The 14,172-nt window shown below is 57.3% G+C and overlaps 1 protein-coding gene across 2 annotated transcripts in view; it reads left to right on the forward strand.

Annotated features, from left to right (window-relative positions):
• The first annotated feature begins 7,553 nt into the window (after window positions 1-7,553).
• Window positions 7,554-14,172, forward strand: part of LOC144741449 (copine-4-like) — a 30,835-nt gene continuing 24,216 nt past the window's right edge. The window contains exon 1 of one of the 2 annotated variants that reach the window (XM_078623973.1): window positions 7,554-8,150. The gene's annotated coding sequence lies outside the window, so the exon portion shown is untranslated. The remainder of the gene's footprint in view (window positions 8,151-14,172) is intronic. The other variant, XM_078623971.1, reaches the window with a different exon arrangement.

A 14,172-nucleotide genomic window follows, 5' to 3' on the forward strand; every position in this document is an offset into this window, starting at 1 on the left:
CCTGACCTCTCAGCTCCATCCCTGGCCTCGCTCCATCTCCTCATGACAGACACCAACAGTGAGTCAGCGGCAGACGCGGGGAGACGGACACGCGGTCACACGGACCGACAGACAGACAGACACACACAACACATCACAGACAGACACACACACAACACATCACAGGCAGACACACACACACACAACACATCACAGACAAACACACACACACACAACACATCACAGACAGACACACAACACATCACAGACAGACACACACACAACACATCACAGACAGACAGACACACAACACATCACAGACAGACACACACACAACACATCACACACACACAACACATCACAGACAGACACACACACAACACATCACAGACAGACGGACAGACAGCCACACACAGATGCAATCACAGACACACGGATAATCACAGACAAATACAAAGACAAACACCCCCTTATCGCTTAACAGGTTGTTGGGGCGAGTGTACGGCGCACCAATGGAGGCCTGCACGGCACACGAATGGGTGGGTGGCTAACAGCACGCCCGGCCGCCTTTGTCTCCCCGATGCTGATGTCCACACACCGCGCAGGGTACTTCGCGAGGCTGAGACGACCTGGAAGAAGGCCCCGGGACCGGTTCAGATCTTCGCCATCGCTCACGTCCGTTAGCGGGCAGCGAACTCGGGTCGCCGGGTTCATAGCGCAGTGCGCTAACCACTGCGCCACCGTTCAGATAGACGCACACGGGGACACAGACACACGCAGTCACGGACAGGCGGAGCAATCAGAAGAGACGTCGCTGGGTGCGCCGCGTGTCCACGGTGGGAATGCGCCAACTCGCAAACCACAGAGGCGCAGCACTCGGACCTCTAAATTGATCCCCCGCCCCTCCCCTCCCTCCCCCCTCCCCCCGCACTCGGGAGCGGTGACAGCGAAATGAGCGGGCAGGGAATCTGAGAGCTGAGAGGCTCCTGACGTGAGCGGTGAGCGGGCTTTGAATGTGAGCGTGGAGACTCGTGTGGTGGTGGTGATTGTGGTGGTGATTGTGGTGGTGATTGTGGCGGTGGTGGTGATGGTGGTGATTGTGGTGATGGTGATGGTGGTGGTTATTGTGGTGGTGGCGTTGACGGTGGTGGCCGCAACCGCTCGCAGAGGGTGGGTGATGGTGGTAGTGGTAGTGGCGGCGCTGCTGCTGCTGCTGCTGCTGCTGCTGCTGATGACCAGCCATGGTCAATCCGCTGCTGGATGAAGGGCCGCCGTCGCCGCGTCTCGCGCCCTCGCCCAGGCGCCCGGTGCACCGCCAGCGCCGTGGATGTGCCAGCGGATTCGACTCGCTGGCACATTAATTCTCACTTCCTCGCACTTATTCTGCTTCCCTTTCGATAAGAAGGTATATCTTTCTTTCTTTCTCTCCGTCTGAATTTGCATGTGAATGTGTGCAAATTAATAGGTGCGGATGCGGTTTTTGTGTCTGTGAATAAAGTCTGATCTTCTGGGCGATGATGTCTTCTCGGGTCCAAAGGGCCGCTCGCGTTTCCCCGAGCCCCGTATCTCATTAGGAGCAGCAGAGCATGAGTCCGCCCTGCCAAATATTCTAAAAAAAAAGTTCCGTGGTGTGAGATGTAACACACACACACACACTTGTACTCGCGCGCGCGTGTGTGGCTTTTATAATATTGGAGCAGAGTTTGTGCGAGATAATTCAGCTGCCGTGTGTCTCGCTGCCCGGGTAGACAGAAACTCCGCGGTGCACTTCATTTGACAACTTGTGAAAGCAATATATATATGGGATACAGGATTATAGAGACCGACCGAGCGAGCGAGAGAGAGATACATTAAGTGTCTCGGAATGTTTGCGTCTGTCCGCATGTTCAACTCACGCCCGACTCCTCCGGAGCGACCGATAACACCGCGCGTTTGACTGACAACGCAAACCGAGTCGGGTGGTCAGTCAGCTGGTGCGGAAGGGAAGCTTCTGGAAGAATTGACGCAGAGCCTCATAGATTCAGTGTTGGGACAAGTGCTGTTAGCGAGCACCTATGAAGGCCGGCACGGCACAAGAGGGGGTGGGTGGCCAGCACCATGCCCGGCCGCCTTTGTCTTCCTAGTGGCGATGTTTACACACCGCACCAAGTACGGCAAGCGGTGGCTGGGCATGCGGGCTACGTGACCCAGCCAGCGCAGCCTTGCCTGCCTCCACGAATCTCCAAGCGAAGGCTGCGTTAAGCCTCCTCGTTTTGCGATGTTGGATGTTCTAGACACTGACACACACACACTGGCCCAAGAACAACAACCGCCATTCGCCACTAAGTGGCGGTGACGTCACCACGACGCTTGTGCCAGGCTATGTGCACGTTGAGGCCACGTGAAGTGTCGAACGCCCGCCGGCAGGAAGTCACGGGACAGACCCAGCAGGTGCCACGGGTTGCCTGACTGAGATGAGTGGCCGATGCACCACCTGTGCCCCCCTACTGTGCCAACTTGCTGTGCTTTACACGCCCGGCGCTCCGCTCGTTGTTGTGAGCGTCGCTCCTCCGCCCTCCGTTGTTGTTGGAGGGCGACTGCCTCCAACTGCACAGTAGCGTCCTTCACGAGCTTCCTCCACGTATAGCCTCAACAGACTGTTGGGGCAAGTGCCGTTAGCGAGCACCTATGAAGGCCGGCACGGCACACGAGGGGGTGGGTGGCCAACACCACGCCCGGCCGCCTTTGTTTCCCTAGTGGCGACGTTTACACATCGCACCAAGTACTCATTTGAGGCTGAGTCGACCTAGGGGAGGCCCGGGACCGGTTCAGGTTATCGTCACTGGCGTTGGCCGTGAGCGGGAGTCGAACCCGGGTAGCCAGGTTCATAGCGCAGCGCGCTAACCACTACACTACCGCTCCCCACCACACACCGACACACACTGACACACACACACTGACACACACAGACACACTGACACACACACACTGACACACACAGACACACTGACACACGCGTGTGTTCTATGGCAGTTCTGGGTGGGGGAGGGGTTCTCAAACTCGCAGCGGACGAGGAGGAATGCGCCTCGCGCCGTCGAGAGGACTCCACTGAGATTCTGCCGCGGACTCGGCGACCCGAGTTCGATTTCCGGCCACAGCTGACATCGGTGGCGAGTGATGTCTGGCCCAGCCTGTCCTGGGTGCCCCCTCCCTCTCTCCCCCCCCCCCGCCCCCCCGCCCCCATTGCGTGGAGCGCGGGGAAGTCGCCGCGAAGAGCAGCCGAGCGGCGTGCGCCAGGAAGGGCGCCATCGCCCCCGGCGTGGCACCCGCGACGGCGTGGCCGCGGGGGGGGGGGGGCCGCGCGGGGGGGGGGGGGTGGCCGCGGGGGGGGGGGGGGAGAGAGCTCAGGGAGAGGCGAGAGAGGGCAGCGGGAGGAGAGTTCGCGGAGAGTTCGCGGAGAGTTCGCGGAGAGGAGGCGGTGTGAGGGGGATGAGGAGAGAGGAGACAAGAGAGGGATTGGGATTTTCTCTGAATTCGAGGAGATCGCCCCCCCCCCTCCCCGTTCCCCCCCTCCCCCCCCCTCCCCCCTCCCCCCCCCTCCCCCCCCGCCTCCCGCTTCGACCGCGCGCGGCTGGGCGGGGATCAATGCCGCGCGGAGTCGAGTTTCCGAGAACAGAGAGGAGGGAGGATGCACTCTCATCGTCACCTCGTCACTCCATCACCTCGTCACCTCGTCGCCTCGTCTCACCGCCGTCTCGGCTCCACGTGGTCGCGTCGTCTCGTGATGCTCGTCGCGTCGACTCGTCACCTCGTTGAGAGCTGCGGCACCTCGTCCCTGTCGGACTGGATGCGTGGAGTCGCGTTGCCCTCCGTGCCCCTGCAGTGTGTGCGGTGACTGACGCGGCTGTGATGCTGCCTGTGTGTGTGTCTGTGTGTGTGTCTGTGTGTGTGTCTGTGTGTGTCTGTGTGTGTGTCTGTGTGTGTGTCTGTGTGTGTGTGTATGTGTGTGTGTGTATGTGTGTGTGTGTCTGTGTGTGTCTATGTGTGTCTGTCTGTGTGTGTCAGTGTGTGTGTCTGTGTGTGTGTCTGTGTGTCTGTCTGTGTGTGTCAGTGTGTGTGTCAGTGTGTGTGTCTGTGTGCGTGTGTCTGTGTGTCTGTCTGTGTGTGGAGTGGGGAGCGGTAGTGTAGCGGTTAGTTTAACGCTGCGCTATGAATCCTTTCTACCCGAGTTCGATTCCCGCTCACGGCCAACACCGGTGACGATTATCTGAACCGGTTATGGGCCTCCCCAAGGTCGACTGAGCCTCAAATAAGTACCCGGTGCGGTGTGTAAACATCGCCACTGGGGAGACAAAGGCGGTCGGGCGTGGTGCTGGCCACCCACCGCCTGGTGTACCGTTCTGGCCTTCATAGGTGCTCGCTAACAGCACTTGCCCCAGCAGTCTGCTGAGGCTCTACTTGAAGCGTGATCCTTGTTTGTGTTGTTGTGATGCTCTCTCTGTAGTTGTTGTGGTTGTACCTGTGTTGTTGTTGTTGCTGAGATCTGACCGCTGCGTGGATGTGTGTGGGGTGTTTCATTTGCGCGAATGGCCTCTGCGTTCCGAGCTGGGTCCACGGGCGTCGCGCTGTCCGACTGAGTGCGAGCGGCGCTCACAACAACGAGCGGAGCGCCGGGCGGATAAAACGCAGCGAGGTGGCACAGCAGGTGGCGCATCTGTCAGTCACCCCCTGGCACCTTGGTCTGTCCCGTGACCTCCTGCACCTAGCCTGGCACAGCAGTCAACCAGGAACGCGTGGCTCTGTCCCGTGACCTCCTGCACCTAGCCTGGCACAGCAGTCAACCAGGAACGCGTGCCTCTGTCCCGTAACCTCTGAGCTCTACCTGGAGGCCGCTTTCCTCGCTTGACGCGGCCTCAAGGTGCACAGCGCCTGGCACGCGCCCCCTGGCCGAGGACGCGCGCGATGAGCGCGTTTGTTTCATGAACACAAAATAAGACCACGTCAATCACGTGGTGTGGTGGAGTGGTGGTGTGGTGGAGTGGTGGTGGTGGAGTGGTGGTGGTGGAGTGGTGGAGTGGTCGTGTGGTGGAGTGATGGTGGAGTGGTGGTGGAGTGGTGGAGGTGGAGTGGTGGAGGTGGAGTGGTGGTGGTAGAGTGGTGGTGGTGGTGGAGTGGTGGAGTGGTGGTGGAGTGGTGGTGGAGATGTGGAGTGGTGGTGGTGGAGTGGTGGTGGTGGAGTGGTGGAGTGGTGGTGGAGTGGTGGTGGAGTGGTGGAGTGGTGGTGGAGTGGTGGTAGAGTGGTGGAGTGGTGGTGGGGTGGTGGAGTGGTGGTGGTGGAGTGGTGGTGGAGTGGTGGTGGTGGAGTGGTGGTGGTGGAGTGGTGGAGTGGTCGTGTGGTGGAGTGATGGTGGAGTGGTGGTGGAGTGGTGGTGGAGTGGTGGAGGTGGAGTGGTGGTGGTAGAGTGGTGGAGTGGTGGTGGAGTGGTGGTGGAGTGGTGGAGTGGTGGTGGGGTGGTGGAGTGGTGGTGGTGGAGTGGTGGTGGAGTGGTGGTGGAGTAGTGGAGTGGTGGTGGAGTGGTGGTGGAGTGGTGGAGTGGTGGAGTGGTGGTGGAGTGGTGGTAGAGTGGTGGTGGAGATGTGGAGTGGTGGTGGTGGAGTGGTGGTGGAGTGGTGGAGTGGTGGTGGAGTGGTGGTGGAGATGTGGAGTGGTGGTGGTGGAGTGGTGGTGGTGGAGTGGTGGTGGAGTGGTGGAGTGGTGGAGTGGTGGTGGAGGAGTGGTGGTGGAGTGGTGGTGGAGTGGTGGTCGAGTGGTTGAGTGATGGAGTGGTGGTGGGGTGGTGGAGTGGTGGTGGAGTGGTGGTGGGGCGGTGGAGTGGTGGTGAAGTGGTGGTGGAGTGGTGGAGGAGTGGTGCTGAAGTGGGAAAGTGGTGGTGGAGTGGTGGTGGAGTGGTGGTGAAGTGGTGGAGTGGTGGAGGAGTGGTGGTGGAGTGGTGGTGGAGTGGTGGCTGCTGGGTCGTTGTGGAGTGGTGGCGCAGTGATTGATTAGCGCGCAGCGCTACGAACCCGGCGACCCGAGTTCGATTCCCGTCCAGCCATCAATCTCTCAGTGGCCTCCACGATCCGTTTGCTCGGCCACCCCTCCCGCTCTTGTGCAGTGCGCGCCTTTACAGGTGCTCGCCAACGGCACTTTCCCCAACAGTCTGTGCAGGCTACACGGGGGACCTTTGTCTTTGGTTGCTCGTCGCCCCCCCCCACCCCCGCTATCCGCAGCCCCTCCACGCCGCGTGGTCGCGTCATTAGCATCATCGTCGTCATCAACATCATCAACGTCATCAGCATCGTCATCATAACCGTCATCATCATCAACATCATCGTCATTAACATAATCAACATCATCATCAACATCATCAACGTCATTAAGATCATCAAAATAATCAACATCACCAACATCATCATCATCAACGTCAAAAACATCATCGTCATCCTCATAACCAACATCATCAAGATCGTCATCAACATCATCAAAATCATCGTCATCCTCATCATCAACGTCATCGTCATCATCAACATCATCAACATCATCAACATCATCGTCATCAACATCATCATTATCAACATCATCATCAACATCATCAACATCATCGTCATCAACATCATCAAAATCATCAACATCATCATCAACATCATCATCAACATCATCGTCATCAACATCATCAACATCATCAACATCATCGTCTTCAACATCATCAACATCATCATCAAAATCATCAACATCATCATCAACATCATCATCAACATCATCGTCATCAACGCGCCGCTGTCAAGAGGTCGCCTCGATACAGTGCGAGACGAGGCATTGCATCGTATTAAACAATAATAATAATTTATTTATTGTTACCAATCCTACAAACACAAATAGAAATTACAAAAAAATAATTGACGACGCGTTTTTAAATATCCTTGGCGTTACCACTGCTCCGACTCCTATACAAAGATCCCCCGTACAGCCTTCACAGGCTGTTGGGGCAAGTGCCGTTAGCGAGCACCTACGAATGCCGACACGGCGCACGAGAGGATGGGTGGCCAGCACCACGCCCGGCCGCCTTTGTCTCCCCAGTGGCGATGTCCACACACCGCACCAGGTACCCGTTTAAAGACCCAGAACCGGGTCGGATAATAGTCACCGGTGGGAATCGAACTCAGGTTGCCGGGTTCGTAGCGCAGCGCGCTAACGGCTCCACCACCGCTCCCCCTCCCCCAGGCTGGGCAATTAGTGCCGATTGGTGGGGAGCAACAGCCCCTCCCCTACCCACCTCTCATACCTTCCCTCCACCGCTGCTCTTAGGGGGGGTCACCCCCCTCTCCTCCTCCTCCTTATTGTTGCCCCCCCCCTCTCCCGCCCCCTCCCGCCCCTCCCGCCCCCACGCGCACGTGAGCAGCGTGGGAGGTCCACGCGCGTCACGGGGCTCGCTGCGCGCTGCGCTGCCAGTGGAGAGTCGCGAGTGGAGCGAGTGGAGAGTCGCGAGTGGAGCGAGTGGAGAGTCGCGAGTGGAGCGAGTGGAGAGTCGCGAGTGGAGCGAGTGGAGAGTCGCGAGTGGAGCGAGTGGAGAGTCGCGAGTGGAGCGAGTGGAGAGTCACGAGTCGTGAGAAGAGCGGCCCTCGCCATCCACATCCATCATCATCACCATCGTCCCCATCGGCATCGTCGTCGTCCAAAACATCATCGACACCAACAGCGTTGTCGTCATCATCATCGTCGTCGTAATTATCATAAATCACATTAGCGTAATCACTACCTTGATCATTGTCACTCACACCATCAATCTCATCATCAACACAACTCACATCATCAGTCTCACCGTCGGCGTCTTCGCAATCGACGTCGTCGTCATCGTCATCATCGCTACCAGTCCCACCCCCCCCTCTCCTGGCAAGACGGGCGCCAAAGCGAAGCAAGAGTCGCGTGGAGCGCTCGGCGCCTCATCATCCACCCCCATCCGTCACCTGTCCCACTCCCTCCCTAGCGAGGGGCACGAGGAGGTGGTCGTGCCGGCACGGGGAGGGAGCGCAGCGTCTTGGATCGTCGTTTCACCATCATCACCATCACGACCCTCCGCCTTGTCAACAACAACAACATCATCATCATCACCTGCCGCTTGCTTCCCCCCGCCATCCTCCGGTGAGGAGTAGTGGTGAGGAGTGGTGGTGAGGAGTGGTGATGAGTGGTGGTGAGGAGTAGTGGTGAGGAGTAGTGGTGAGGAGTGGTGAGGAGTGGTGGTGAGGTGGTGTGGTGAGGAGTAGTGGTGAGGAGTGGTGGTGAGGTGGTGAGGAGTAGTGGTGAGGAGTAGTGGTGAGGAGTGGTGGTGAGGAGTAGTGGTGGTGAGGAGTAGTGGTGAGGAGTAGTGGTTAGGTGGTGTGGTGAGGAGTAGTGGTTAGGTGGTGTGGTGAGGAGTAGTGGTTAGGTGGTGTGGTGAGGAGTAGTGGTTAGGTGGTGTGGTGAGGAGTAGTGGTGAGGAGTAGTGGTGAGGAGTGGTGGTGAGGTGGTGAGGAGTAGTGGTGAGTAGTAGTGGTGGTGAGTAGTGGTGGTGAGGAGTGGTGGTGAGGTGTGGGCTGCTCCTCCTGCGCGTGGCTGAGTCGGGGCGGCTTCTCCAGGCTCCAGGCTCCTCTTCCGCATCCAGCGCAGGTAAGCGGGGGGGGGGGGGGGTGTAGGGGACAGGTGAACGGCGCTCACCTGAGTGATGGTGAACTCACCTGAGTGATGGTGAACTCGTCTTTGTGATGGTGAACTCGTCTTTATGATGGTGAACTCACCTGTATGATGGTGACCTCACCTGAGTGATGGTGAACTCACCTGAGTGATGGTGAACTCACCTGAGTGATGGTGAACTCACCTGTGAGATGATGAGCTCGTCTTTGTCATGGTGAACTCACCTGAGTAATGGTGAACTCGTCTTTATGATGGTGACCTCACCTGAGTGATGGTGAACTCACCTGTGAGATGAGGAGCTCGTCTTTGTCATGGTGAACTCACCTGAGTAATGGTGAACTCGTCTTTATGATGGTGACCTCACCTGAGTGATGGTGAACTCACCTGTGAGATGAGGAGCTCGTCTTTGTCATGGTGAACTCGCCTGTGTGGAGCGCACGGGCACGGAGCGAGACCCGTTCCTTGAGCCGCGTGCGAGCGGCGTTGACTGAGACTCGGCTTGATGACGATGGGATTTTATCATCATCATTATTATTATTAGCCTGGCTCATGGGACCGGATATTATTGGACCGGCTTCACGGGACCGGCACTGTATACGGGGGACCGCTATATGGGACCGGCTCATGGGACCGGGTCATGGGACCGGCTCATGGGACCGGTATATGGGGCCGGTATATGGGACCGGTATATGGGACCGGTATATGGGAGCGGTATATGGGAGCGGCCCGGCTCGTGGGAGCGGCTCGCGATGGCTCTGGCTGATCGCGAGCGGCTGGGAACGCCGCGGGGGCTGCCGGGAGGCCGAGAGGCGCAGTGGGCGGTGGGCACCGCGTCCCTGAGTTCGATCCCCGAACACGGCGGACACAGAAGTGGCGAGTGGAATCTGAACCGGTCCTCTGACCTATTCAGTTTACGTTGACTCAGCCTTAAATTTTAAAGTTCCCGCTGCCGTGTGAAAATGTCAGCGCTGGGGAAACAAAGACGGCTGGGCGTGGTGCTTGACAACCGTCTATATGTCTTGGTGTGTCTACATGTGTTTGTGTGTGTTTGTGTGTTTGTGTTACTGCCGTACAAGTGTGTGTGAAGGTTTGTGGCCTTCGACACTTCACGTGACCTCAAGATGCACCTAGCCTGGCACAAGCGCTGTGGTGACATCACCGCCAATTAGTCGCGAACGGCGCTGTTGTTGTTGTCTGTATGTACACGTGTGTGTGTGCTTGCTGTGTGCGAGTATTTGTAGCGTGGGGAGCGGTAGTGTAGCGGCTAGCGCTCTGCCCTACGAACCCCTTCCACCCGAGTTCGATTCCCGCTCACGGCCGACACCGGTGACGATTATCTGAACCGGTTCTGGGCCTCTCCTAGGTCGACTCAGCCTCAAATGAGTACCCGGTGCGGTGTGTAAACATCGCCACTGGGGAGACAAAGGCGGCCGCGCGTGGCGCTGTCCACCCACCCCCTCGTGTGCCGTCCTGGCCTTCATAGGTGCTCGCAAACAGCACTTGCCCGAACAGGCTGTTAAAGGCTACACGGGGGATCTTTGTCTTTGTAAATGTCGTGCTGCGTTACGAACCAGGCAACCTAGGGTCGATACCAAACCTCTGCCGGGATTCCCCTAGGTCGACTCGGCGTTAAATGACGACAACACAGCAGGGAGACGAAGAGGGCCACGTGGTGTGCCGGTGTCGGCCTTTGTATTTGCTCACTCACAGCCCTTGCCCCAACATTGTCTGCCCGTACGGGGCAGCTTTGCCTGTGTTCGTGCGTGGGAAGCCGGAATGCGCTGCGAACGTTGCGACAACAGATTCAGTCGCGCTCACGGCATTCACGAACGCCTGAATCGGCCACGTGCCTCCTCTAGGTCGGCTCGGCCTCAGTGTGTCACCGGCGCCCTGTGAGTGTGTGGACAAGACGTCTCGTGCGCCGTGCCGCCCTTCACAGGTGGTGCTGCTGCTGCTCGCGAGCAGTTCGGGGGGAGAGACTTTGTGTTAATGATGGTGATTGTGATGACACCACCATCATCCACCGTGATGATGATGATGATTGTGATGACACGACCATCATCCACCGTGATGATGATGATTGTGATCACACCACCACCATCCACCGTGATGATGATGATTGTGATTGTGATCACACCACCACCATCCCCCGTGATGATGATGATTGTGATGACACCACCATCATCCACCGTGGTGATGATGATTGTGATTGTGATCACACCACCACCATCCCCCGTGATGATGATGATTGTGATGACACCACCACCGTGATGATGATGATGATTGTGATGACACCACCATCATCCACCGTGATGATGATGATGATTGTGATCACAACACCACCATCCACCGTGGTGATGATGATGATGATTGTGATCACAACACCACCATCCACCGTGGTGATGATGATGATGATTGTGATTGTGATCACACCGCCATCATCCACCGTGATGATGATGATGATTGTGATCACAACACCACCATTCACCGTGGTGATGATGATGATGATTGTGATTGTGATCACAACACCACCATTCACCGTGGTGATGATGATGATGATTGTGATCACAACACCACCATTCACCGTGATGATGATGATGATTGTGATTGTGATCACAACACCACCATTCACCGTGGTGATGATGATGATTGTGATTGTGATCACAACACCACCATTCACCGTGATGATGATGATGATGATGATTGTGATCACAACACCACCATCCACCGTGATGATGATGATGATTGTGATTGTGATCACAACACCACCATTCACCGTGATGATGATGATGATTGTGATTGTGATCACAACACCACCATTCACCGTGATGATGATAATGATTGTGATTGTGATCACAACACCACCATTCACCGTGGTGATGATGATGATTGTGATTGTGATCACAACACCACCATTCACCGTGATGATGATAATGATTGTGATTGTGATCACAACACCACCATTCACCGTGATGATGATAATGATTGTGATTGTGATCACAACACCACCATCCACCGTGGTGATGATGATGATTGTGATTGTGATCACAACACCACCATTCACCGTGATGATGATGATGATTGTGATTGTGATCACAACACCACCATTCACCGTGGTGATGATGATGATTGTGATTGTGATCACAACACCACCATTCACCGTGGTGATGATGATGATTGTGATTGTGATCACAACACCACGCGCTCGATGCGTCGTTCCGACCACCTCAACAGGTGGTCGCCGAGTGCACTTGCCCCGACAGCCTGCCGCGTCTACCTGCGAGATCTTTGTCTTTGTCGCGCGAGCCACACACAACTCACACACACAACAACACTCACACACACACAACAACACTCACACACAACACTCACACACAACACTCACACACAACAACACACACACAACACACACAACACACACCACACACACAACACACACACATACCACACACAACACACACAACAACACACACACAACACTCACACACAACGACACACACACAACACTCACACAACACACACACACAACACACACGCACGCGGGTGTGTGCAGCACGCAGCGCTAGAATTGATGCGTCCTCTGCAACGGAATTCGCATCATTGCCCCCCCCCCCCCGTGTCATCCGGGTCATTAACGCAACAACAGCCCCCCCCCTCCACCAAATAGCAAAAGTGGTTTTCGCACCAATTACGACTGCGCTGACACGAGCTGGCGGATCGCCGAGCGCTCCCCTAATTAATATCGCTCCCGCTACGGGCACGGTGTCACACGCTCGCTGCTGCTGCCGCTGCTGCTGCCGCTGCTGCTGCTGATGATGTTGTTGTTGTTCTTGTTGGTGGTGTTAATCATGAGCGGATATCCGCGGTGGGAGGGGAGGGGGGCGGTTTAAGCCTTTTGCCTCCGCTAAGAGACCCCCGCAGTGAAGCGTTCACGAGAGGCGCGTCAACAGCCGCGAGCTCGTGGTGAGCGCCTCGCGGCGACAACGCGCCGGGGAGAGGAGGGAGCCCCCACCAACTCCCCCCACCAACCCAGCCAGCCACCAACTCCCCCCACCCACCCACCCACCAACTCCCCCCACCCACCCACCCACCAACTCCCCCCACCAACTCCCCCCACCAACCCCGCCACCAACCCACCACCAACTCCCCCCACCCACCCACCAACTCCCCCCACCAACTCTCCCCACCAACTCCCCCCACCAACCCACCCAGCCACCAACTCCCCCCACCCACCCACCCACCAACTCCCCCCACCCACCCACCAACTCCCCCCACCCACCCACCAACTCCCCCCACCCACCCACCAACTCCCCCCACCAACTCCCCCCACCAACTCCCCCCTCCAACTCCCCCCACCAACCCCGCCACCAACCCACCCACCAACTCCCCCCACCAACTCCCCCCACCAACTCCCCCCACCAACCCCGCCACCAACCCACCACCAACTCCCCCCACCAACCCACCCACCAACTCCCCCCACCAACTCCCCCCACCAACCCACCCACCAACTCCCCCCACCAACCCACCCACCAACTCCCCCCACCAACCCCGCCACCAACCCACCCACCAACTCCCCCCACCAACCCACCCACCCAGCCACCCACCCAGCCACCCACCCAGCCACCCACCCAGCCACCCACCCAGCCACCCATCCAGCCACCCACCCAGCCACCCACCCCCTCATGCGCCTTGATAGGTGCTCGCGAGCGGCGCTTGTCCCCTGACAGTCCATCTAACGACTACACGGGAGATGCCTCTAGTGTGCCAGGGTGCGTGTGCGTGGTTTGTGTGTGGGGAGGGGTATTAGGGAGACAAAGGCGGCCGGGAGTGGTCACGGCCACCCTACCCAGCTGTGCCCAGTGCAGACGTGAGCGGGTGCTCACTCCGAGCGCGGCGCTCCCACGGTCGACGCAGGCGACACGGCGATCTGTGTGTGTCTGTGTGTGTCAGTGTGTGTGTCTGTGTGTGTCTTGGTACGGGGAGTGGCTGTGATGGTGAGGCGGGAATGGAATCTGTGTGTCAGGTGTGCGTGTGTGTATGTCTGTGTGTGTGTCTGCCTGCGTGTGTGTCAGTGTGTGTGTATGTGTGTGTGTATGTCTGTGTGTGTGTCTGTGTGTGTGTCTGTGTGTGTCAGGGTGTGTGTCTGTGTGTGTGTCTGCGTGTGTCTGTGTGTGTCAGGGTGTATACACGCCGTGAATGTGTATATTCTGTGTGTACACGAGGTGTGTCTGTGTCTGGTACGTGCCGTATACATTGTGTATACATTGTGTATACATTGTATGTGTATGTCTGGTACGTGCCGTATACATTGTGTATACATTGTGTATACATTGTCTGTGTGTGTCTGTGTGTGTGTGGTACGTGTCGTATACATTGTGTATATATTGTGTATACATTGTGTATACGCTGTGTATACATTGTGTGTGTATATTGTGTGTGTCTGTGTTGGGTGTGTACACGAGGTGTGTGTGTGTTCGGCGTGGATGTTTTTCGATGCAAGACGCTAT

This window comes from Lampetra planeri, unplaced genomic scaffold (assembly GCF_965212315.1).
Source record: "Lampetra planeri unplaced genomic scaffold, kcLamPlan1.2.h2 scaffold_552, whole genome shotgun sequence".
Lineage (NCBI taxonomy): Eukaryota > Metazoa > Chordata > Hyperoartia > Petromyzontiformes > Petromyzontidae > Lampetra > Lampetra planeri.